Genomic DNA, 27,129 nt, shown 5'->3' with positions numbered 1-27,129 from the left:
ACGATGTAAAAATGCGCTTTACACAATTGATGTGTGTTTGGATTGGGATAACAGTTGTATGAGCCCCTAATAAAATGTTTAAAAAAAAGAAAAAATAGGCCATCTTGCTATACTTAAGGTCGATTTCATGCTTTGCAGACCTGTGAAGGACCAGAATGTTAGTGCTCTTACTTTTGATATAGCACGGTGCCACTGTCTAGTCCTGGGAGTTTCCTAATCTCTGCTATCTCCCCATCTCACTAATCACAAAGAACCATCTGTCAAGGAACAAAGATAATATTTAATCTCTGGTCCCTGTTCCTTCCACTTCCTCCTTGCCACTTTGCTCATGTGAGTATTTAATTTTACAGAAACGCCTTGAGTCTGCTTTCTATAAAGCCCATGACTTTCTCCCAATCAGGTGGTCTTGGCTGCTTTTCTAACTGATTACTCTTCTTTTTTTTTTTTTTCTGAGGTCCCTTTGAAACCAAAATGCCATCCAATTGTTTCTATAGCCACTAGTTATAACCATGGAATTAGAACAATGTTTTTTAATGTAGGAATTATGCTCTGAAAGAATGCAGGATTATTCAAACCAAGCAATATTTATTGAAGGCCCCTTATGTTTCTAGCATTATTCTATTTACTATAAAATAACTCTTAACAGAGTCTAGGATCGATTTTGGACTAAAATCTCCAACAATTTGACCCTGTTATTATCACTTTTAATCTTTGTCAACTTCTAGTTGTAGCTCAGAATTAGAGATTTAGTTGGCTTGCTTGTTCTCTTTGTAGAAGAGATACAGTTAAGTCTAGAAAGCACAGTCCCATGGTTAGTAAGCGCTTCCTTTATTTCTATGCATTCTAAACTTTTCCAACTATTATGCCCTGATTCCTTCTGTAGGAAAACTACTAAGTTTCAGATGGGAAAGAATAGGGAAAATAAAGCATTGTGTGCGCTATCATACAAAATGTCAGAGAATATCATACATATTTTACAGCCACTCTTCCCAGCCTATCCATTTAATTACTTTATGACCATGCCATTCATGAGCAATATCATCATTCTAAAATTCATAACAATAAAATTTTTATTATATGTCACCTTATATTTTTATATAGACATATATTTTTATATTTATGGCTAGAGTTACTTTAGATTATGAAAATGACTTGGACAATTAATACTTTAATTGAAAACTTTTTATAGCTTTCAATGGAAATTAGAAAGCAATGTTTCCCAGGACCTGGGATCTGTGGTATTGAGGCAATGTCTGACTCTGGTGGTGCATGCTTGAAGACACTTAGAACTATGTTTCTCTCATCTTTTAAACTTCTCTTATTTGCTTCTCCATTTATATAATAGCAATTTACGCCAATGCTAGGCTAAAGCCAAAGCAAACAAACAACCTTAAAATTAAAAACAAACACATAAAGACAATACACACACACAAACAACTGTAAGTGGCATTGGTCTTGATCTAGTGGGAGGCTACAGCATTTGACTTATTTTTAAATAATTTTATTTCCACAACAAACAAAATCACTATTTCAAAGAAATCACAATTATTTTGTGATCCTCATATCTGCTTATCTTTTCAGATTAGCAATGTTTAAAAATGGGGTTTTTACCAACATATTGGTCTGTTTCCAATTTATGCATGTGACTGAATGTTAACTTATAATGACAGATTTCAATCATTTTCCCGATTTGTCATGTGACCTTGACATCATTACACATGTGGAACTTGAGAGATGTGATGACAGCTAATCCTTAATTGAAAGGTTGAATTTCTGAGCTTCTCTATTTCTGAAAAGACTATGTGTATGTGTGTCAATAAGCACAATAATATCATTTGATAGAAATATACCTTGCTGAGCTTTAGTTTCTACCTATGTCAAATAATATGATTGTTATGAAAATTAAAAGATCAGTAATAATCATACACATGTGCATAAAACTGAATCTGTTTTCTTTCTGTATGAGGGTGTTTCAAAAATTGTGCAAAAATTCCTTTATGTTTTAATTCCATTTATCCCACAAGCTTTTTGAAGCCCTCTAATATATCTGGAAAAAATTGGGGCAAGTAATAACAAGGAAATCAATCATTGCTGTTGATGTTGCAGATAAAGTGTTGAACAAGATAGCATTAACTAATGTAGCAAAGGGTAAAGGATTTAATAGTGGGACTAAGAAAGGAAGAAAATGAAGAATTTGTTCTACTTCATTTCTGGAAAGACGGGCAATTTTATGCCTCAAGGTATTTGTTTCTTATCTATTATTTAATTCCAATTTAATACCATCTCAAAACCCTTCACTTAAATTTTTTTTGGCACCTTGAAGAAGTATCTTACGGAATCAGAGTTACTCATTAAAAAAAAAATTGCCACCTAGTTGATTTCAATTCATAGTGGCCCTATCTATAGTCTAAGGCTGTAAATCTTTATGGAAGCAGATAGCCCGGTATTGCTCCCAAGGAGCAGTTGGGGGAAGTGTACCACTGATCTTGCAGTGAGTGGCTCAACACCTAGCCCACAGGGCCACCGATGCTCCAATTCAGAGTTGGTATATAATTAAACTCTAATGAAATTACTCGAAGCAACTCTACAATTTGGAACAGAGTCGGTATTTCTGCCTTTTTATATCATATTTCGGACCCATGGTTTTTCCTTTTGTAAAGTCAGAAACATAATTTTTTTTATTTTTTGCTTTCCTGCCCTAACATACCCACCTCACACATCTGTTTACTCTTTGCTTATGGGTAAATGTGCATGCACAACTGGCAGAGAATGATTTCCAAGAGGATATAACAAATGAACTACTTGTTATTCCAATATTTATAAAACATATCCTTAAGATCAAAGTTTTCTCCACATCCATGATTGCTAAATGGCTCTTCTTACCTACTGTCATCGAGTGATCCCAACCTGTAGCGCCTATCTTTATGGTTGGTGAGACCGTAAGTCCTCAAGGGATCAGACAGCCTCCTCTTTCTCCCAAACAGTGGCTAGTAGGTTTGAACCTTGCTGTTAGGAGTCCACCACTTGTCCCACACCACCAGTAGGGCTCTTAAATGACCGTTCTTAGAGACATTTAATGGAAAAAGCTTTGTTCATTACAAGGAAAGTTAGAATAAGAGCACTGGGTTACCTCATGAATTTCTTTTCAAGCATATTCAGTTTTACCTTCCATTATTCATGAGCACATGCGTGCCATTGTTTTTAGTTGTCAGTCTGAGCCCAACTCTTGGTGATCTGGTGTCTACACCAGCAGATTGTAGACTGTCTTTCTAAGCATCCACACAGTGTGACTTGTCCCTCATCTCCAAGTCAGTCAGGCAAAAAGCCCCACAGCTTTGTGACCACCTCAAGGTTTTCCTTGCCACCTCCATTTCTCCACTAACCAAACAAAGTCACTATGAGATTTGCTCCCATTAAGTTGTACTGACCTTAATTTTACTTGTCAAAATGGATAGTATTTTATTTCATGAAGGATTAAATAGAGTTTTGTGGCAACACTGAGAGAGCAGATTAGAACATTGCTTCCATGGAAATATACATTCCTAATTTTAAACAACCTGATTACCAAGAGAGAGATCATAAACTAGGAGCAGCCTGGGATGGGAATGAATTTACATCTGCCTTCTTACTCTGTAGTAATTTCACTGTGCCAGTTTCTTCTCTTGCAGGAAGATTTAGGACATAGTAAGCGAGGAAAGAATTAGACTAGGCAGCCCATAAAAAAATTAACTCACCTCTATTTCAAACAATGCACATTGAGACATTGAATTGAATGATGCAGCAAATAAAATTTTTAATTCTTACATGCAATATAGATGAGTCAATGTTGCACTGAGAAATTCAACTTTTTAATATGTTAACTTGGTGTTTGTACTTTGTTAGCAAATGCAAAAGGATAATGTCTGATTCTCTTACAAGTGTCAAAAAGATGGTGTGGGGGAAGCAGCTGCAAGTGTCACTGCAGCGTGGTGGGAAACTGGGTCCCTCATTGTATTTGCCAGTTAAGGAATGCCTTGGTCTTACTTCTGTGATAGCAGATATGAGTATCAGGGTAGGATTATGATAATGGCACATATATACACATATATATATAATAATCCAGTTTTGAAATATATCAAAATCATGTTATATGCAGTATAGTTAACTATACCCACATAATTAGTGTTATTTAAATATACATAGGTGGAATAAGTAACAAAATCAAACATTCACAATTACAATATTAAAAAATACCCAGATGGTTTTAGTAGAGAACACACTATGTATTTATTATTATTATTTGGAAAGTAAATGCTCATGTATTCACAAATGCCATCATTTATCTGTCAGTTTGTCACACGATGGTGACCTGCCGTGATGTTGAAAGCTGTGCCATCATTTGGGGTCACTAAGACAGACTAGGAAGAAGGAAACGACTGTCCACACTTTGGAAAAACTAGCCATTGAAAACTAAAAATAGCGGAGCGGCACTGTCTGATACAGTGCCAAAGGAGGAGCCCCGCAGGTTGGAAAGCACAGAAAATACAATTTGGAAAGAGCTACCTCTTTAAAGTAGAGTTGATCTTAATGATGTGGACTTCAGCGAGATGGACTGATATAGTGGCTGCAAAATGGTATCAAACACAAAAATGTTGTGAAGATTATGCAGGACCCAGCAGTGTTTTATTCTGTTGTACACAGGGGCTGTTGAGTGAGACCCAACCTGCTGGGACCTAACAACAATGTTCAGAAATGCATGTAACATATAAAGAATTGCATACTTTTAACTGCACCGAAAATACCAAACCACTCATTTCAAACCACCCAATAAACTTAAAGAACTCTTTTGAATGGGAAAATTGTCTTTGAATAAAATAATGCATAGATAGTCTATCATCATCAGCTACATGATTAGCTACAGTTGAGTTTCTTACTTTCTTGCACATAATTTTAAAGGAGTCTTTAGAAACCTAAAAAACAAGGTAATGTTTATGCTCCTTCAAGGGTTCCCCCTTCCCTCCCTTTTGCCTTCCCCGGGCCACGCATACGCTGCACATAGAAACACCTTTCATCGTCTTCTAAAACGAGTCACTAAACTGCCAAGAGAAGCTAACATTTCAGGAAGAAGAAATGCAAGTTTGTGTTGAGGAGGCTGTATGTTCTAATGTTGTAGAGTGAGTTGAAATAAGCATATTTTATGCTTTTTTTGGTTTATGTAAGTAGGAAAATAGAATGCTATTGAACCAGGAAGAATTATCCATCTGATGTATAAAATAGTCTCTAGTTATTTAATTTGCATTAAATAACCTACTCTGATGCAGCCGTGGGTGCTGGAGCAGTTGTGTGGAGACCCCAGGCAGCACTGAGATGCTTACATGTTCACTGACTTGGCTTTCCTCCTGTAGTCGGCATCATTGTGTGTGTTTCATGAGATGGAGGAGGACTCTGTGGATTGGTGTCGGACATATGGGTTAATGTTGGACTTGTGGGCTTGGGCAGCACTGGGTTGGGATGTTTTCTTGATGTGCACTTAACCTTTATATAAAACTCTCTCTTATACATAAATTTCTGTGAATTTGTTTCTCTAATGGACCCAGAAGAATTATCCATCTGATGTATAAAATAGTCTCTAGTTATTTAATTTGCATCCTCCTGATAAGCAATGTGGTAGACAACTTTTCCCAAAATGGCTGCAACAGTATTTCATATTTTGCTTATTCTTACAGTCCGGATTTGTGAGTTCTTCTGCTGAGAGATAGGCTCTATATATTCCTCTTACTTGAATTTGAGAGGGTTTGTGACTGAGACAGAACTGTCACTAAGTACATTTTAAGGCTAGGTCATAAAAGATGGTACAATATATGCCGGTTCTTTGGATACTCAGTCTTGGAAGACAGCCACCATGTTGCGAAGAACCCTGTGACATGCTGAGTCTATGCATAGGTACTCTGGTCAACCACTCCAGCCTGTTAGTGTCAGTGCACCGAGGATGAGTAAAGACGCAGCAGGAAGACCAGTCTCTAACTATACAGTCACTTCTCAGTCTTGGAGCCTTTCCAGCTGAGGTCCCAGACATTGACGAGCAGAGCTAAGCTGCCCTCACTGTAATCTCTCCAAAGTTCTGACTCATAAATTTCATGTACATAATAAAACATTATCACTAAAGTTTGGAATGATTTGCCAAATTGCAATAGAAAATTACAGCCAGTGAATCTGACCATATTTTTATATGTTTCTTGGCTGTTTGCGCTGTGCACTGTTTCATCAGAAGCTGTGCACATTTTACGCTTGAGTTGTTTTTATTCATATATTCTGCAAGTTCATCAAACGTTTGTGACATGTCTTGTAAATATACTCTCACACCTGTGTTGTATGAGAAGTTGTTGTTGCTAGGTGCAGTCGCCAGTTCCCATTCATAGAGAATGAAATACTGCCTGGTCCTGTACCGTCCTCACAACTGTTCTTCTCTTTGAGCCCTGTGTTGCAGAAACTGTCAATCAGCTCATAGAGGGTTTTCCTATTTTTCATTGACCCTCCACTTTATGAAGCATGATGTCCTTCTCAGGGACTTTCTCCTTATAATACGCTCAAAGTACATGAAATGAAGTCCTGCCATCCTGACTTGTAAGCAGCATTCTTGGCTGTACTTCAAAGTCTGATCTTTGGACAGTTCCTGGCACTTTCAAAGTTCTCGGTCCGCACCATAGTTCACATACATTTGTTCTTCTCAGTTCTTCCTTATTCAGTGTGGTGGAAATACCATGGCTTGGGTCAGGCAAACGTTAGTTATCAAATGAACATCTTTGCTTTTCAACAGTCTAAAGAGGCAGGTGCAGCATATTTCCCCAATACAATGCTCCGTTTGTGCTCTCCACTGCTGCTTCCCTGAGCACCGAGTGTGAATCTAAGCAAGAAGAGATCCTTGACAACTTCCACATGAACACAATTAAGTGTTCTGTAATTCTCATTCTTCTCAAGTTGTTCCCAGTTGAGAATTGTAACATCGTCCTATATTTTTTTCTAGTACTTTTATTTATCATTAGTTCCTTATTCTTTCTTGAATTTGTTTTCTTATAAAATAAATATAAATCTTTTAAAAGGAAGAGCCAGTTGTCTTTGTACCATTCTTTCTCCACTGGTTTGAAATGCTTCATTTCTCTGCTAAATCCATTTGACCACTTCCATAAAATCACCATTTTGTTTTAATTTATATGGTTTGGGGTGCATTTTAGCTTTTTTTGTAGAGCAAGCAAGTAGGCCTTTTCCTCTTACAAACAAACAAACAAACAAACAAATGGTGTTTTTTTTTTACTCGCCCAAAAAGTATTTTTTGGAAAAGCCTTAAAACAAACAAAGAGACCCAATCCTCCAGATTCTTCACCTACAGACCTGAACACTTACCCGAGTGGCTAGAAAAGGAGGAAAGGTGAAAGTGAAACGGACTGGGAGTCTTTTGTGACAAACAAGTTATTCTCCAACAAAAAAAAAGAAAGAAAGAAAAATGTTTGGCTTAGTTACTACATTTTTTTCTTTCAGATGAATTTCAAAATCAACTTGCCAAGTCCTTTGAGAAAACTGCTTTGGCTTTATAGATAAATTTGGCACAAACTGACATCTTGGTTATATTTAGTCTTCTTGTACCTGAGCACTGATGATCCATTTATTTGGATCATCTTTTAGTAGTGCCTTAATTTTCTACATTCACTCCTAGACAATGCTTAACTCTAAGTAATTTATGTTTTTTGTTCATCTTGTGGATAGGAATATATATGTAGTGTGTTCTAATTGGTCATTAGAACTAAAATGGAATTATGTGTATCTTTATATGCATTAAAATATTGTATACTTTATATATATTTATATATATATATATATTTATATATATTTCAAAATGGTGTCCCTTGCTTTTCTCGATACCCCATCATGTCATCTAAAAATACTGACATGATCACTTCCTTTACAAAATATATACTCCTTTTCTATGTTTCTGAGTTATTACATCGGCTATCATCTCCTATCCCACTTATTGTGCATGGAAACTACATAAAGATGTTGTTACAGTGCTAATTCTCAGATTCCAGGTATTATAGACCATATTCTGAGGATCGAGGTCCTCTATATGTAAATTATAGTTATGACAATGGCCCATTTGTCATATATAACTATAATAAATATTCTTCTGAATTCAATCCCATTTACCAGATGAAGAAGTAGATTTGGATAAATAAAGAAACGTGCCCAAATGGCAAATCTCAGTACAATCCCCACCAAAACTATTATATAGCTATTGCATACCTGCTGTGTCAAGACAATAAAAGTAGGCATTGAATGCAGCACGGATTATTTTGCTTGAGAATTAGATGGGAAAGCATTGTGCTTATTGTGTAATGACACTAGAGCTATGGTCAACAAATACAATATACAGAGGTGTGATTAGCACTTATCACAATACTCTCAACTCACAGAAAAGCAACGATCATAAAAATATGAAAATTTAAGTGGAATATCTCATCACAGTGTGATTTTTTTTTCCTCTCACAAAAACAAAATGAAGCTGAAAAACTTGTGACTGGTTTGTTTGTCAACAAAGGAAAACCATTTACCTTTGGTGAGTAAATTAAATTGTGTTTTATTTTAGCAGTCAAATAAAATTTTCAGAGAAAATAAACTTGTTTATGAATATTATCCTTGTAGGGAAAACAGTAAGTTGAAGAGAAATGGATGTTAGGAGCAACCAAAAACCTCCAAACCAGCTATGTGGTCTTGGAATCAATTTCAACTCATAGCACCCCTTTAGGACCCAGAGGAACACTCCCACAGGGTTTTCAAGACCATAAATCTTTCTAGAAGCAGAGTACAGCATCTGTTTCCCAGGGGAGGACTGGTGGGTTCAAACAGCTGGCCTTGTGGTTCGCTCCTGAGTGCGTTAACCACTTTGTGCCCAGGGCTTCTTTCATCGGGAATGACACCAATAGCCAATTTTTGTTAAAGGCAAACGCTTTTGAGTGGTTTTCTTTGGTTCTTGTTGAGTTGAAAGATGTTACTGACACAGAAAACTCAAAAGCCTGTTGCCGTGGAATTGATTCAGTCACCCTATGGAATGGAGTGGGCCTCTCTACAAGTCTCCAGAGTTCTACAGAAGCACACTATCACATCTTTCTCCGAGGGGGCAGTGGGTAGGTTCGGGATGCCAACCTTGTGATTAGCAGCAGAGCATTTAATCATTGTGCCATGGGGGCTCTGAAGTTACTGATTGCACTGAACTGTCATTTATTCGGAGTGAATTCGGAGTCTGAAGCGACAAAAGCAGGATCTGCTTCTATGAATAATCTGCACTGCCAAACTATAAGCAAGTACATTTTTAGGAAAGTCAGCAAAACACTTATTCAGAGTAACCTGAAGTAGATTTTAAGCAGAAAAATGCTTAGTTTTGTGAAGGTACAATGCTTGAGAAATGTAAGGCATTTTTAAGACAATGGTTTATCTTCATTGTATTATTCATGAGTAGGCACTTTCTGGATAATGCTTAACTCTATCACATGTAATTGAACCATTAGCATCAACAGTGAGCTCCACTCATTCTATGAAGTTAACCATCATGTGTTCCATCAAATTTTGTTAGAACAGAACATGAATGTCCACACTTCTTTACCACTTGCCAATCAATTGTTTAGCAGTGATACATTTTTGTGATTTTTTTTTTTCTTTTTAACTCAGGTCAAGATGAAAAATGTTAAGAATGATCCGAGGAATCACCACCAGCTATGATAATCGAACATTTAATGGTTTGGGGAATTAGCTTTGCAATAGGTTTGATAATGTTTCTTAATGGACTTGATCTAAAATCATCAGGTTGAACGATACATAAATAGGAAACTTACACTGTGGTCAAATCATTCTGATGACAGCTAATGTCTGAATCATAGTGTCAAGCTGCTTAATTCATTTCCTGTGCTATCAAAAATTAAAATACGAAGCAAATATACAGGAGATGTATTTTCTGCGTTCAAATTACAGTTTTAGTAGTTTTTCAGACCTTGATGCAAGTGCACACGAAATTTCCACATTTCAAAAGCTATCTAACTATGCAATTGAGGGGCTTCGGCGTAGGCTTAATTTGGAAGTAATGAATCTTCCACAGAAAGATATGCTAAAAGATAAATATTTAGAGAAAAATCTATTAGTTACTGCCTTCTAAGCAATAAATATGTCCAAATAAAATCATGTACTCATGGATAAATATTATTTGGCAGTACCTGTGTTAAATGGTATTTTCAAAGATTAAATATGTACAATCTCATTATAAATTAATAGTAATTTGCAATTGATTGCGAAAAAAAGGCAATACTAATTTTGAGCACCATTTAAGTGCCAGAAAAAATCATTCTTTTCATTAGAATTATAGAAGTTGTATTCAATTACTATTTTATTTTCATTTAAAATTTTTGTCTCACTCTTCTCCCTCCACTCCCCCCCCAAAATAGCCTTTTTACTGGGAAGTAATACAGATATCATACCAATCCATAGTTGTTGTTTTTTTAATTTTCGTTCTTTTTTTTAAGCCATCCAAATATTTAGGCTTGAGGATAAGAAATCTGGAAGGATTTATTTTTATTTTTTTTTGTTTTTTTTTAAAGAAATATACTATATACATACACGACACAGCTGACCTTAAGAAATGAAATACATGACATTATCTTTTTAACTCCTCCATTTTTCCCAGGCCCTCTCCCATCACACCCCGCTCCTGTTCCCGCCCTCATTCCTGGCCTCCTCATCGTCATCAAAGTTTTGGCTATTGGTGTAGAAACCATGTCTTTTCTTTATTTTTCCTTAAAACAATGATATGAAACATTCATCTTGGTATGGTTAACTAAGTTTGCTAAGCATAATGCTCTCTAATTTTGCCCATGTCTTGTGGTGTTTAAGAGAGTTGTCGATGTATTTTACTGATGCATGAAATATCGTAGTATGAGTGTACCAGAGCTTGTTTATCATGCCTCTAGAGTTGGGGGTTTTGGTTGTTTGCAGGTTTTTGCTATTGGGCTACAGCTGCAATAAACATAGGGACACGTATATCTCTAGCATTATAGTTTTGATTTCTTCACAGTATGTACCCAGTACAGAGATTGCAGATCATAAGATACTTGTGTTTGCATCTGTTTAAGGAAGTGCCATCCTGATTTCCACAGTGATTGTACAGCAGTACAGTATCACTCTTGTTATGCAACTATCGATCGACATTTTATCGCTGCGTTTGCTGCTTGGCCTGCAAAGCTCAACTGTTTAATTTCTGATCCAGGAGAACAACAACAATATCATCAACAACAAAACTCTGACCAAGAATATGTATCTTATCATCAAAAAGTTCATGGAAAATTCTTTTAATTCTTTTAATTCTATTTCTCTATGACCTTTTAGAAGCCCCCTCACAGTGATAATTCTGAAAATCATTTTATAAGCTTATGTTTGTTGTGTGCTTACCATGTGTGAAGCTTTTTCATTTTGAAGTATGCACCAGTATTTCTAATGTACAGTGTAAGGAAACTGAAGTTTAAAGTCTTCCCCATGGCATACTAGTAAGCAAATCAACCTGTGGGGTGAAGAATTTAACTTTACTTAACTAATTTGATCTTTGTCCATGGCTCTTCAAAGATAATCTCCACAACCTTGCCATTTCCCTAGGGATTGAAGTGTCTTTGTTATCTAAGAGGCCTCCAGCCATTGGCTAGACCAGAAAGACCATCAGCTGGCTTCAAGGGAGGTGGACTAAACCAAACAATCTTGCCTCCATAGTGAGGCTTCCATGAAAGGCCCTGGAGCAGTGGTTTCCATCCTGCCTCAGGCCGGGACCCTTTCAGACAGTTCCTCATGTTGGGGTCACCCCCCCCCCCCTGACAAAATTACTTTCCTTACTATTTCATCACTATCATTTTGCTACTGTTAGGAATTGGGCGACTCCTGTGAAAGGGTCCTTCGACCCCCAAAGGGGTCTCGACCGACAGGTTGAGAACTGCTGCCCTAGAGTCTAGGCACTCAAGTACTTCAGGCTTCCTGGTTGGTTAAAAGCATCTATGCATGTGGGGAGGTAGCATGCAGCTTTGGGAGACTCTTCTAGACACGGCACTATGAGTCTGTTCTTTTCCTGATCCTGATGTGTATCCTGTATAATAAAAATGTTGTAGTACAGCTCTTTCCATAAATTCTGTGACTTATTCTAGAAAAGTATTGAAGTCGAACAGCCAATTAGTGAAAGCCAGCATGTCAGAGTGTGGGGTTGTATTACCCTCTGAAGTACTGCACTTGTTAGGTGCCATCAACTTGGTTCCAACCCGTAATGGTCTTATGCACAACAGAATGAAGCACCGTCCAGTCCTGTGCCATCCTCACAATTGTTCCTATGCCTCAGCCCATTGTTGCAGCCATGGTGCCAATCCATTTCCTTGAGGGTCTTCCACTTCTTTGCTGCTCCCCTACCCTTCTCCAGGGACCAGTTTCTCTTGACCACATGCCTAAAGTATGTAAGATGAAGTCTTACCATGGCTTGGGTCAGGCACATCTGAGGACTCAAAGTAACATCCTTGCTTTTCAGTACCCTGCAGACAAGCTTGTGCAGCAGTCCTACCCAATGCAATAAGTCTTTTGATCTCTCAACTGCGGATTCCAGGAGCATTGATTGTGGATCCAAGCAAGGCAAAATCCTTGACAACTTCAATATTGTCTCCATTTTTCATGATGTTACCTATTGGTCCAATTGTGAGGATTTGGGACTTCCTGATATTGAGTTGTAATTCATTGCAGCTGTAATTAATGGCTGCAATCCTTTATCTTTATCAGAAAGTACTTCAAGTTCTCCTAAATTTCAGAAAGCAAGGTTCTGTCATCTGCATATTGCAAATTGTTCCTTCCAGCAATTCTGATGCCATATTCTTTTTCATATAATAACCAGCTTCTCTCATTATTTGTTCTGCATATAAATTGAATAAGTATGGTAAGAGGATACATCCTGTCATACATCATTCCTTATTTTATTCATTTATTTATTTTGGACTCCATACATTTATTTATTATTTTATTTTTTTACTTGTTGGAATATTTATTTATTTACTTATTTATTTTAAATAAGTCTTTTTATTGGGAGCTCTTACATATATTATAACAAACCTTACATCCGTTATCTCAAGTGGACATGAACAGTTATTGGCATCAACAATTTCTAAACATCTTTCTTCTTGAGCCCTTTGATATGAGCTCTTCTTTTTCCCCCCTCCCAACCCCACCCTGACACCTCAATGAACCCTTAATATATTATGTATTTTTATTATTATTTATACACATCGTACACCACCCATTCTATCCCTTCACCCACTATCCTGGTATCCTTCTACTAAGGGGGACTATTCTTCCGTCTTTACTATCCATTCCTCTGTCCCTCCCTTCCTCTCCCTCCCCATCCCCTATCCTCCAGGAATCACTGCTCCCATTTAAGCAGGGGGAGGGGGGATGTCTTTCCTGAATTCCGTATATAGAAAACTCTCATCTGTGCCACTATCTGTATACCACCAGTCTAGTGACAATTGTGAGATTGGACTGAGATCATAAAAGTGGAGGGAGGAAGGATTAAAGAACTAGAGGAGCGTTATGTACTTCGTCGATGCTAACTTGCCCCCTGGGTGCATTGTCTCCTCCATGCAGCCCCTCTGGGTGGGAGTGTCACATTATCCACAGATGGGCTCTAGGTTTCTAGCTCAACCCCTCTCTGTCACCTCAATGTGGTTGCTTATTTTTGGAATTCTGATGTCTGTTCCCCATTGACACCTTATGATCACACATGCTGATATGCTACTTCCATGTGGGCATTGTTGCTTCCCTGCTAGATGGTCGCTTGATTTGCTTCAAGCTTTAAGATGCCAGACACTATATCTTTTAATAGCAGGGTACTATCTGCTTTCTTCACCACATTTGTTTATGCAGCCATTTTGTCTCCAGTGATCAGGTTGGAGTGATGGGCATTACCCAATGCCACATTATTATAACAAGGTGTTAAGAGCATCCAACAACTGTTGTTGGATGCTCTTAAGCAAAATTTTACTAGCTTATAATATTGGTGATTTTGTTCTATGGTTTGATCATATAGTTTAAAAAATGATGAGTGTGTTCTTCCCTTTTGGTTTTCTAATGTTAGGTCTGTGATAGTTAGGTTTTCTGTGCCAACTTGGCTCCTGTAGGAACATGTGGGTGGAGTTTAGCCTGTCAGTCAGGTTGCAGCTTGATTGGAGGGCAACCAAGATAAATGGATCTCTGGAGGCCAGCTTCCCTCTTTCTCTGCCTTCATCCTCCTATTTACAAATCATGTGGAGACAGGCTGCCCTGCTAGAGCCGCCCTCTTTGCTTCACCTTCCTGTTGAAGAGCCACACTCAGAGAGCTGGAGGAGCCACATGGAGACCCAAGTCAGTGCTGAGATGCTTCCACCGCCATTGGATCCCCAAGACTATGCACCCACTGGTCTGTGATCTTCCTGTATCTTGCATCATTGCATGCGGCTGCATGAGTCTGAGGAAAGATTTATGGACTAGTATCAGACTTGTGGGTTAATATTGGACTTAGGGACTTTATCTGGATTGGGCTGGGATGTTTTCTCTTTAATATAAAGTTCTCTCTTAGACATAAACGAGTATCTCTGGATTTGTTTCTCTAGTCAACCTGGACTTACACAAGGTCTTTACACATTTCATTATATTGCTGGGCTTTTCCTTTTCAAGCTGCCCTTTGAAATTTTCAGCTTTGAAATATTCAGCTCTTTGACTTTACCGTTTGTTCCATTTGCTTTAGCTATTCTATAATTAAGAGCAAGTTTCAGAGTCTCTTCTGACATCCACTTTGTTTCTTTCTTCCCTGTCTTTTTAATGGCCTTTTTCTTTCTTTATGAATGATATTGTTGATGTCCTCCCACAGCTAATCAGGCCTTCTGTCATTAGTGCTCAGTGTGTCAAATCTGTTCTTGACACGTTCTGGAAATTCAGGTGGGAATACTCAAGGTTATATTTTGGCTCTTGTGGATGGGTTTTAATTTTCTTCAGCTTTAACTTGAATTTCTATCTGAGCAATTGATGATCTGTTCAACAGTCAGCCCATAGCCTGGTTATAGCTATTCTATCATGATCTCCAGCATCATTTCTATCATCAAGTCCAAAATTTCCAAATACTATTCCTTCCTCTTTTTTCCCAACTTTTACATTCTAATAGGCAATAATTACCAATGCACCTTGATTGCATGTTTGATCGATTCCTAACTGAAATCATTTACAGAATTCTTCAATTTCTTCATTCCTAGCTTCTGTAGTTGGTTCATAAATTTGAATACTAGTTGTACTGATTCGATTTCCTGAATGTGGATAGATGTGATCCTATCACAGACCGGATTGTAAGTTCATGATTGATTTTTGCAATGTGTTTTCTGACAATGAGTGCCACACCAATCCTCTTGATGGTGAGCATTTAGTTTATGAATGCCTAAGATAGCTATCTTTAAGCATTCCATTTCATTTTTGATTGCTTCCTATTTTTCTAGATTCATATTTTGCTGCTTTCCAGGCTCCAATCATTAGCAGCTTTTTGCAACTTTTTCTCCTTACCTTGAATCTTTCCCCATCAGCACACGAAGATGCCGAAGGTTCCACTCCTACAGACTTTGCCCAACTTACGTCACCAGGGTCCAGACTCCACTCCAAGAAGTCAGTTCTTCTTCAGTCACATTTGGAGTGCACTTTGGAATCTTATTTTACATAGGACAAAACTAAAGTGCAGAGAAGTTAAGCAACTTCCCCAAGATCACTGTTTTAGAGCTTATATTCTAAACACCCCAGTTTTCAGAAGGCGATGGATGATAGCAATAGCCCAAAATTCAGTTGTGGAGTCCCCATATAGATTAAGATCCCACTGAATTCTTTCTGACCAATAGCCAAAAAAAGTAAAGTCAATACTGACGCCTAGGGACCCTAGAAGGCAGAGTAGAACTGCCCTTGAGTTTCTGAGACTGTAACTGTCAATAAGAGTAGAAAGCCCCATCTTCCTCCAGCAGAGCGGCTGTGGTTTTGAACTGCCAACCTCATTGAGGTTAGGGGCCCAACTTGTAACCATTATTCTGAAGGGCTGCTTAACAAAGGATGTCCATCATCATGCCTCCAGGCAGTAAGCCTTGGACCACGGATTACCTCCACCCTCCCTAGCCAGCCAGTGAAGGGTAGTTTCTATTAGGGGATTGCCTAGGGGTGTCCTTGATGGAGGTCCCCATACTGGGATCACAGTCATGTGTCATGCCCTGTTAGTCTTGCCCTAAATCTCTTGGTCAGAAGGCCCTCGACCAATCTTGTAAGTCCTTCTAACAATGTTAGACAATGTGTGTATCAAGATCAAGGTCCTGTTCCTGCTTCTATAGTCCCACCAATAACTGTGATGTATTGATTCATCACCAATCTTGCATTTGTGACAATTTCTTTTGCCCTCCATTGCCCTTTTTTAAAGCTTTGTATCTCCAACAAACCTTTTGAAATCCTTTGGGCCTCAACTAATGCCTCCTTCATCTCAATGATGTAGCTGTGTCTTTGTGTTGTCTTTGTCCCTTTTAAGATGTAATAAACGTTTTCCTTAAATTATATTTGAGTTTGGTGTGTCTTTTGTACCCGAAAACATCAGAAAACCTAGGTTTTGAAGTCAAGAAGACCACATTTAAATTATGGATCAGCAAGGATATAAGGACCCCTGGTGGCAGAGTGGGTTAAAGTTGGGCTGCTAGCTAAAATATCAGTGGTTCAAACTCACCAGCCACACTGGGGAATGGAAAGAAGATGAGACAGTCTGCTTTCTTAAAGATTTATACCCTAGGAAGTCCTATAAAGCAGTTCTACAGGCTCACTGAGTTAGAATGGACGCAACACAGAGGGTTTTGCTTTTGGTGAGGGTATACTAAATCCCCACTTTTCACTTCTCTTATGACACCAGCTGCACACAGTACTTCTTCCTCTGACTCTAACTACCCCAGAAGTAGCAGACTTATATTACAGCTTAAATTCTAATCACTAGGTTTGCAGAAGGCTAGGGAATATGGTACAAGTCCAAAATTGATGGCAGAGTCCCCACTTGGGTTTAGCCTTCATGGAATTCCACCTGACCATTAACTCTTGCCTTCAGGCAGAGTGCATTAGAAAGTGGAGTGCACCCACCCCACTTCAGCCAGCCCAGGGAGGGGCAGTCTCCTTCAGGGGCTGGACTGGGTATGTTCCATGAAGAAAACTGCCACGAGAGTCACATGGTCATGAGTCATGTCCTGACTGCCTTGTTCAGAACACCGATCATGTCAGCTCTTCTGTCTAGCATAATATATGAATCCCAGTCAGGGTCCCCTTTCCCTTTCTATAGTCCTGCCTGCATCTGTGATATCTGCCATGAATCATGCTTCTATACAGTTTCCTTTGTTCTCCTATGCCCTTTCAAGCCTCTTATTCCCTGTAAACCCTTGGACTCCATATGGTTTCGCACTAAGGGTTCCCCTCACCTAGATGATGTGGCTTTTCTTTTGCTGTTTTTTGGTTGCTGTCAGGTGCCCTTGAGTTGGTGCTGACTCACACAGAACGAAACCCTACCTGGTCCTGTGCCATCCTTACACTTGTTCTCACGTCTGAGCCCGTTGTTGCAGCTGCGGTTGAAGGCCTTCCTCGTTGCGGATACCAAGCACGCTGTCTTTCTCCAGCATCTCTCCTGACAGTAACTGTTGGTCCAAACTCCGGGTCAAGCAATCTCATCCTCGTGCTTCCAAGGAGCCTCCTGACTGTACTCCTTCCAAGACAGAGTTGTTTGTTCTTTTGGCAGTCCATGGTACTTTGAATATTCTTTGCCAGTACCGCAATTCAAATTTTCTGTGTAAGACTTCATAAATGTTTTCCTTAAATTACAGTTGCACTTTAGGGGTCTGCTTTGTACCCTAAAACAGACTTAATAAGGAAAGAGCACCATCTGCTCAAGGCCTTCATTGCCAGCTGCAAGTGTGGGAGGCCCATTCCCCCCACTGCTGACTTGCTAGATACAAATTTGGGGGTTTCCCACTACCTCCTCAGGATGCCAATTCACCTTTTCTGACCCGTAACCTTTCTGGATTTACACTTACAAGGCACAGCAAAGTAGAACTAAGCCAAAACACAAAAAACAAACTAAACTAAAGTACGCCTAATAAGCAAACACTACCTAATTGTTTGGGTATCCAAGGATAAAGAGACTATTGGAAAGGAAAGAAATGAAGATACATGTTGAGCGATGAGGGATGAAATACAAGACATTAGCTAAATTTGAATTTCAAGTAAATATTTCTTTTTTGGTATAAGTATGTCTCAGATATTGTATTGGGCATATGAACACAAAGTGAATTATTTGCTGCTTACTTGACATTAAAATTTAACTGTGCAACAAGTATTTTTAATTTGCCAAGCCTGACAACATAGACATTTAGTTAGAAGTTCCTAAGCCTGCACAGCTATTAAGACCCAGAATTTAAATGAGTACAATTTGCTTGTAACTTGCTAACGGCAAATGCGTCAAGCAAAATGTGGACCCCAACTCCCCTGGTCTCCAGGGGAGTGATTTTGCTTTCTGAGCACCCTTTGTGGCAATCTAGCACAAAGGCTGCTGGGAAAACCCATTGTGCCCTTGGGTCCCTCTTTCAGAGGCTCTCCCTGGGGTGGGGCCCTGTGGTTATGGTGTGGTGGTTCTTTATCTATGCACCCTGCCACACCCTGCTTAGTCCACCTGGGAGTGGGGGCAGAAAAAAAAAAACAGGTGGAAGAGAAAAAATATATATGTAAGGCTTATTGATTTAGCATTTTCCTTAGCTGGGTGGTGCTTTGCCATTCAGGACTGCAAAACTTTAATTACCACTCTGCGGCCGAACGGCTGCAGATTGCCACAAGCAGGCCTGCTTTAATAGCGCGCTTGCACAAAGTCCGACAGAGATTGCTTTTGTGGCACTTTCGAACGGCCCTGATGGTGGCTCTTTTACGTTGAGGAGGAAACTCCGTGGTTAAGCGGTAGCCTAGGTATTTTTAGAGCCGTTACCATGTTAACCGGATTTCATACAAACGTTTCACCCGCAGGATATGCCATATAGCTCAGGCCTTGCCCAAACTACAACCACCAGCACTGAATAAATTATATCTCTCTCTAGCTATGTCTATATCTATATAAAATGTTTTAACAGCTGCTCGTACTGCATTTATCCAGGTAGAAGCCCCGGGACCACAATGGCTAAGTGGTAGGCTTCTGAGTGAAAAAGTCAGTAGTTCGAACTCATCAGCTACTCTGTGCGTCCATGGAGACCCTCACTCACTGCCGTCCAGGTGATGCCGTCCCACAGAGACTACAGCCGTGGAAGTCCTGCAGGGCAGTTCTCTAGGGTTGCTGTGAATTGGAATAAACTTGAAGGCAGTGGCAAGGGGCCAGTCCATCAGAAACCCTGTTTACACTTCTGATGGGAAATGTATCAGCAAAGGACCTCTGTCCATCAGAAAGACACGGGCTGCTATCAACTCTGATTTTGGATGGGGTGGTACTGGGCCACCAGGCAATATGCTTATGCTCCATCCAAAATGACTAGAAGAAACCTAACCAAAAGGCTGAAACTGGTAGTTGTACAGGTCAGAACCTGAAGGCCCAGACTCATTTGTTAATCATTAAGCTTTTCTAAGCCTCTCTGGAAGGATTCTGGCTTTCTGCCATGTCTCTGGTAATTTTAAGCTGCACATTCTTGCACTGTTTCGGTTTTTAAGTAGGTAGCAGAGGCTATGAGAAAGACATCCCTTGTTGGCTATTTGTTCCTTATCAAATGTCTTTAGGACTTAGGAAGGCAGAGTTGTTCTGTGTTAAGGAACTCTTCATAACATGGCCCTCAGGTCCTCTGAAAAGGGAGCATCTATTATTCCCACGTTAATTAGCTCCCAGCAAGATGTGAGGGACAGGACACCAACTTGGGGATTAGGAATTCGTTCCCCACATCGGCAGCTACCCAGGTGGCTTTCTCCCGTAATCCAGAGCTGAGCGCCTGAGAAATAGGAGCATAGGGACTATAATGTATTCATCATCTGCCATCAGGTAAAACTGGAAGAGCTTTAAAACACTGAGTAGATTTGGGGAAGTACATTGAAGTTTCAGTGAGAGGGCATTTCATTGCCACATTTCACGCCGGTTTATGTTCGAGTTCATCTGAATCCATGGTCCAATATGCCACCAGAAACACACTAAATGTTATATCGTCAAGAGATCTGAAGCTGCTAAAATACTTGTTTCAGCTTTGAACATGAAATGGTTGTCCTTTTAATTCTCAAGGGGAAAAAAAATTACACAGTCAACCTTGCTTATCTCTAACCCAAACTTCCGGAAAGCTAAGTCTTTGGAATTGTTCCAGACCCAGAAGGAGGGGGACAAGACCGAGGAGGGGGATGAGACCGAGGAGGGGAGAGGGAGAGAGAAGAGAGAGAGAGAGAGAGAGAGAGAGAGAGAGAGAGAAACAGACTGGCAGAAAGCAAGCACGTCAGTTTTTAGAAGTAGACCTGAAACCCTAGCAACACTGAAAAGAGACCTGGATATTCTATCTGATTGGTTTACCAGCCAGAACGAATGGAGAGCTCTGATTGGATGGTGATGATGTCTCCTTTTTCAGGAAAGCAAATTAATGTGGCAGAGGGATGAGAGACAGAAGAAACAAGCAAGGGAAAATAAAGGGAAGGGGGGGTGGGGGGGCAGGAACTGGGAGAAATGAATGACAGGGGAAGCAGATACATTGTAACAGAGGTGGTGCATGAGATTAAAAAATGAGAATGAGAATAGCATTTCCTATTTATATAACTGTTTACAATTTACGAAGCACTTTTGCACGTAAGCATTGATATTGTCTTCACAAAGCTCTGCAGGGTTCCAAGAAGTCAAATAGCATGTGTCAGGTCCCCCAGCTGGGAGGAGAGCACAGGTCATTTGGCTTCACATCTAACGCTTTTGATAGCACATAGGTGTTTTGAAGATAATGATTTAAAGTTGCCTCGGAGAGAGGGCAGGAAATGTTCTGATCGCAGCAAAGAGAAACAGAAGCCATGTCAGCCTGCAGTTGAGTGGGCAGTGCAGGAGGGGGAGAAGATTCCCTGCCCTTAGGAACCGTAGACCTGACACAGACAAAGGGAACATCTCTGTGTGTATCGTGGGGTGCAGGGGGAGGGAGGGATGGTAGTACAAATAAGACGTATCTCATGAAATCTTAAAGGGCAGCCCTGAATATATTTCTCGGGGATGTTTCACACTTGAACACCTAATTAATATCACCTCCTAAAAAAAACAAACAAAATCTATTCCTTCCTTTAGACTGTCCCCATCCTTGTACAAGATATTTCTCTTGTGCATCCGGTTGCTCAAGCTAAAAGTCAGTTTTGATTTTGCTTTCTCCCCTTTTCTACTTTATCAGTAAATCCTGTAGATTCCATTTCCAAAATGCATCTTGGTTCAAACTATTTTTACCTTTCTCCCTACTCATTACCAGCATTTCCCTCCCGGTTTACGGCCCTCTAGTTGATCTCTATGTTTACTTGAACCTTCTCCTTCCCAGCTTTTGTCTGTCTTTCTTCAATTCCATTCTGTGGGCCATGTCAGTCCTCTCTGTTTAAAATTTTCCCTGCAAATAAGTTTCTAAGTCCTGACCATGATCTGGCCCTAAATTACCTGGCATCACTCTGCTACAAGCCACTGTTCTGCCCATGTCTCAGTGCTGAGGACACACGTTAGGGCCTTCAGTTTTGTGATTCTGCGTTGCCATGTCATCACATGGTATATTACAGATCTAATTTAGCCACCCCTTGCCCTGCAAAACAAGTGTTGAAATCCTGGCCCCTGCACCTATAAACGTGATCCTGTTAGAAACAGGGCTTTTCTTTTGTCATGAGGCAAACCCAAAGCTAGGTGGGTCCTAAGCACGATAGCATACGAGTTATGAAAATAACAGTTCACAGACTCACAAAAGGGAAAAACAGGTACTAAGAAACCCCAGGAAATGAGGGCAGTCCCCAGAAACTAGGCGAGAGACTCAGAACCGGAATCCACATGGACAAGGTTTGGGCTTGTAGTCACTAGGACCACTGCAGAATGCATTTCTGTTCTATAAGCCACCCACTGATGGCAGCCCTAGTGAACAAAGACACAGGAGCAGCTCCTTCTCCTGTCATGCAACCCACACAGATAGGAAGGACTTTTCTTATAAGTTTGTCCAAGAAAGAGTTCCCTTGCCTTCCCCTCCAGTATCTTTTTCTTAATTTCCTGTGATTTCTCAATCTGAAATTACATACTGCAACTTGACTCCTAATTTATGTGTCTTCCCCCGATGAGTCAGCAAGCTTTAGTTAGATTTTATGTCAACTTGAATGTGTAGGGAAGTGTAGGGGTGGAGTCCAACCTGTCAGTCAGCTCAAAGCCGATGGGGCCTCCCAGGAGTTGTGTCCTTTGTTCTTAGAGAAACACTGGGGACCCTATTCTTTCTCTGCCCCTTTGCGTTTCTGTTTGCAGGACCTCGGTGCCTGCCTCCAGGAGTGATCTCACGTGGGTGTCCTGACCTTGAGAGCTCTCAGCATCCTGTCATATTTCCATCCACAGGCCTGTGACCTTCCTGCATCCTGCTTCACCTTTTGGAGTCACTGGTCTGCAGCTACATGAGTTGAAGAGGCTCTGGCCAGCATGGCACCCATGGACTTAAGTTGGACTGGGCTGCGATGCCTTCTTGAGATGAGACTTCTTCTTGATATAAAGCTCTTTCTTATACATCTATGAGTGTCCCTGGCTTTGTTTTTCTAGACAGCCCAGTCCAACACAAGCTCCATTAAGACAAAACTAGACTAATTTTCTTCACCACCGTATCTCAGAGCTCACAACTGTGGTCCATAGGTGGTTCCCAAAAGTATTTGCTGAATGAATGAATTAGTTGTATTAGGACATTGGCCTTGTATGCCATATCATGTATACGCTGGAGGAGCTACAATGCAGTACCACTGCTTCTTGTTTCTGGCCTGTTATTTAGGCCCTGTTGGAATTGAGAGTTCTTAAAGAACTGCCATTACTTGGGAAATTGAATGGTTCAACACCATGATTTCTGGGGAATGGAATGGAATCTTTTTTTGAACTGTATAAATTCACTCTCAAAATCTCTTAGTAGGAAACAATCAAAATCTACCCTGAAATTTGAGCTTTTCTAAATATGGCTATTTTGTAGCACATAGGAGAGTGTGATAATTGGTTTGTCTCTTGGGATTCATGTGCTGACTGGTATTCATTCTACTTTAGAGTCACAAGAAGAAAGGGCTCCAAACAGAACCGGGCTCTTTTCTTAACAAGTGTGCATCCCACTCATTGACCATAATAAATTCTGTAACTATTTTTTGATTTTCCAAAGGTGAGTTTTGAGTGATTAAACTGCTTGTCCCATTAGCAAACTGAGTCTCTACAGAGAATGTAAAGTCCCAAAGGAATCAATATGCTGGTCAAAGGCTCTGCTACTTTGATTATGCCAAGTTGTTGGAACATTACAGTCGAGGGATTTCGTAGCTGACCTAGCTCTGATCTAGTTGAAAGTGAAGTTTACCATGGTGCCCTCTGGTGGAAGCAAATGTGGACATTTTTAGAGCAAAGCCCCTATCTAGTGAGATTGCTATTTAATTCTGCCATACAAAAAAAGAGGGAACAATTTAAAATATAAATGTTCATAAACTCTAAGAAGGATGCCCTTGCTATTGGGGGACTCATTTCAAGAACTGTATAAGTGATAATATCTGCTTGCAAATTTAAGACATAACGTAGATACTGCTGGGGAAGGGGCATTTTATAAATGTGTGTAATTCCAAACCCATTAGATTTAGAATGATGACCAGGCACCGCAGTATTTCACATTGCCTAGCAACAGTTAGACTGCGTCTTTAGGTATTATACTCAGAATGTTAAAGGAAGAGCCTAGCCAACATCTTCCACTCACCTGTCAGGGTCACGCGATGGCGACCTGCTGTGTGCCTGTGATGTGTGAAAGTATGCCAGATACTTCAAACACCACCAAGGTCACCTGTGATGGGTTTGTTTCAGTGGCACTTTCAGACAAGGAACGACTAGGAAAACGGAACCCGGTGATTTACTTAAAAAAAAAAAAAGATTAGTGGAAATCTGGCAGATGGTCCTTGAACACTGTCTGATGGAATTCCGAAATGAGCCCCTCAGCTTGGAAGGTACACGAAGAGCTGCCTCGTCAAAGTGGAGTTGACCCGATGGACATTCCAGACCTAAGTTTGCTGTTGTTACACACCTCAACGTGAGAAGAAACCGCTGCAAAAGCCATTAGTACTCAGAATGTGGGGTGTACGACCTGTAACTCAAGGACAACAGAAAGTGGTCATGATGAAGTGGGATGCTTGGTTCTAGGCATTAGCATTTTGAAAGGAACATGTACTGGCCATGTTGGATTGAACAGTCATGGTTACCTAGGCTGGGAATGACAAATTAAAGAGGAATGGCATTGTGCTCATTGTCTACAACAGAGGTTCTCAGACTTCCTAATGCCGTGACCCTTTAATACAGTTCTTCATGTTGTGGTGACCCCCCAACCACGAAATTATTTTCCTTGCTACTTCATAACTGTAACTTTGCTACTGTTATGAATCAGGCGACCCCTGTGAAAGGGTCATTCAACCCCCAAAGGGGTCACGACCCACAGGTTGAGAACTGCTGGTCTAAAAGAACATGTCAAGTTCTATCCAGAAGCATCATGCTGACAGTGACAGGCTAATGTCCATAAGACTACAAGGAAGACGAGTTAATACATCGATTAGTCAAATATATGCACCAACCGCTAATGCCAAAATTGAAGGATTTCAAGAATTTTAACAACTTCCATGGTCTGAAATTGATCAAACACTCAATCAAGATGCATTTTAAATGACAGGCAATTAGAACTGGGAACAAAAATTATTCATAGTTGGAAAATATGGTCTTATTAATAGAAATTATGCTGGTGATTATGTGATAGGATTTTAAAGACCAATGAACTATATATTACAAATTCCATTTTTCAATAGCATATATGTGTATTTTGGTATGACACTATAGGCATCCTTCATAAAGAAAGCAAAAGATCATTAATGAGACAGGGAAGGAAAAAAATAGAATATATATGAAGAGACTCTGAGCATAGAGCAGTTAAACACAGAACATTGTTCCCTTGACCTAAGAGTTGTGACTGCAAAAGGAAGAAATGATAGGTGTGACAGTTACTAGCCTGTCAATCAGGTCATAGTCAATGAGGCCTCCGTGTGGCCATGGCCTTCTACTGAGGATCCTGGGAACTCCAGTCTTCCTCCCTGGAGGCAAAACACACACTCTCCCTGCAAGACATTCCTGTTGACATGCCACATGCAGCTACGCTGATGAAGTTAGAGCCCTGTAGCTGGAGGCGCCACATGAAGACCCAATAAAAAAATATTCTATTTTTTTCCTTCCCTGTCTCATTAATGATCTTTTGCTTTCTTTATGAAACTGAGATGTTTCCACCACCACTGGATCCACAAGACTTTTGACCCACTGGTTCGTTTCCAGCATTCGGCATCATGGCATGTGCTGCGTGAGTCTGAAGAGGACTTATAGACTGGTATCAGACATATGGGTCGTGGACTTAATCTGGACTGGGTTTGGATGTTTTTCATAATATACAATTGCTCTTTTATATAAGACTCTTTCGTATACACATATGAGTGTCTATGAGTTTGTTTCTCTAGTCTACTCGGACTAATAGGCATGCTATCAGGTGGAAACCTTCCCCAGAGAAGGACATCATGCCTGGTAAAGTAGCAGGTCAGCAGAAAAGAGGCATATCCTCAAACAGATAAATTGATATAATGACTTCAAGTATGGACTCAGATGCAGGAACAATTATGGGAATGCTTCAGGACCCAGCAGTGTTTTCTATGTTGTACAGAGTCGCTGCATGTCAGAACCAATCTGATGGCACATAACAACAACAGAGCGATTACAGAAATTGTAGCTGCATTCATAAATAGCTATGAACAAAAAAGAAACTAGAATTTGGTTGTGGTTTTATAGAGTTACTGGAGATACATGTCATAGAACTTTTCCCAATGATCTTCTCATCAGAGTTGATAAGTCCATGATGTTCCTCAGAATAGTGAAAGGCTCTATGCTGTGTCCTGGAAACTATGTTGTAACTATGGCATCTAGTGGATCACTGTTGAACAGCTATCACTTTTCTTTACATTGGGCTAAAGGGAAAGTCTCCTGAAATCCCTCTAGCTCTCCTACCAAAAGGCCTCTGAGTAGGGAATTTAGACTATTACACCAGCCAACTATGGAAAGACAGCAATGAAACTGCAAAATCTATCTTTGAGAGCCCAGGGGTTTAAGACAGAAGAAAGTAGACCTGTTTCTATACTACTCATTCACTTGAATACAATCAGTGAAGCGCTCTTTCAGCTCAAGAATTTAAAATGAAAAAGAAAAGAATGCATTTGATCAAGAAGTCTGAAAATGATGTACAGAGTACTTCACGATCCAAGCTTTCCTTGAGCATGTGAGTATTTTGGAGTACCATAGCAGAGAGCTCTCAGTACACTAGCATTTGATCAGTGTACTGATCACTTTTCTTACTGCTAATTGTCTCTTGACACCTCAAGTGAAAAAACCAAAAACCAAATAAACAACTCATGGCAACTAGTAGTTCTCTAAGGGGTGGTAAAGCCCCGTGGCCCCAGGGGTGGGGGTGGGGGTGAGGAGGGTTGGACATTTCTGTAGGGACATTTTTGTGGAAAGGGTGTGTTCAGGTTTCTCAATGATGGGGGGACAGCGGCTGACATTAAATGGCCATGCTACATTTAAAAGTCCCACCAACCTCTCATGTAGATGAAAAACCTCTATGTGATTATTGAAGCCTAAACCCAAACCTGTTGCTGTTGAGTTCAGGCCAACTCTCGTGTTTATGATTAGGCCTGCTCCATCAGGCTTTCTAGACCTGCTCCATCAGGCTTTCTAGACCTGCTCCATCAGGCTTTCTAGACCTGCCCCATCAGGCTTTCTAGACCTGC

At 40.0% G+C, this 27,129-nt stretch overlaps 1 protein-coding gene across 2 annotated transcripts in view; it reads right to left on the bottom strand.

The window, feature by feature from the left end:
- RNLS (renalase, FAD dependent amine oxidase) overlaps positions 1-27,129 on the bottom strand; it is a 388,763-nt gene that overhangs the window by 107,340 nt on the left and 254,294 nt on the right. The window lies entirely within an intron of this gene.

The sequence above is a fragment of the Echinops telfairi genome, unplaced genomic scaffold (genome assembly GCF_000313985.2).
Source record: "Echinops telfairi isolate 266 unplaced genomic scaffold, ASM31398v2 ScPeMD7_70;HRSCAF=299, whole genome shotgun sequence".
Taxonomy (NCBI): Eukaryota; Metazoa; Chordata; class Mammalia; order Afrosoricida; family Tenrecidae; genus Echinops; species Echinops telfairi.
Note: the sequence above shows the minus strand (reverse complement) of the source record. Positions and strands in the feature narration are given on the sequence as shown.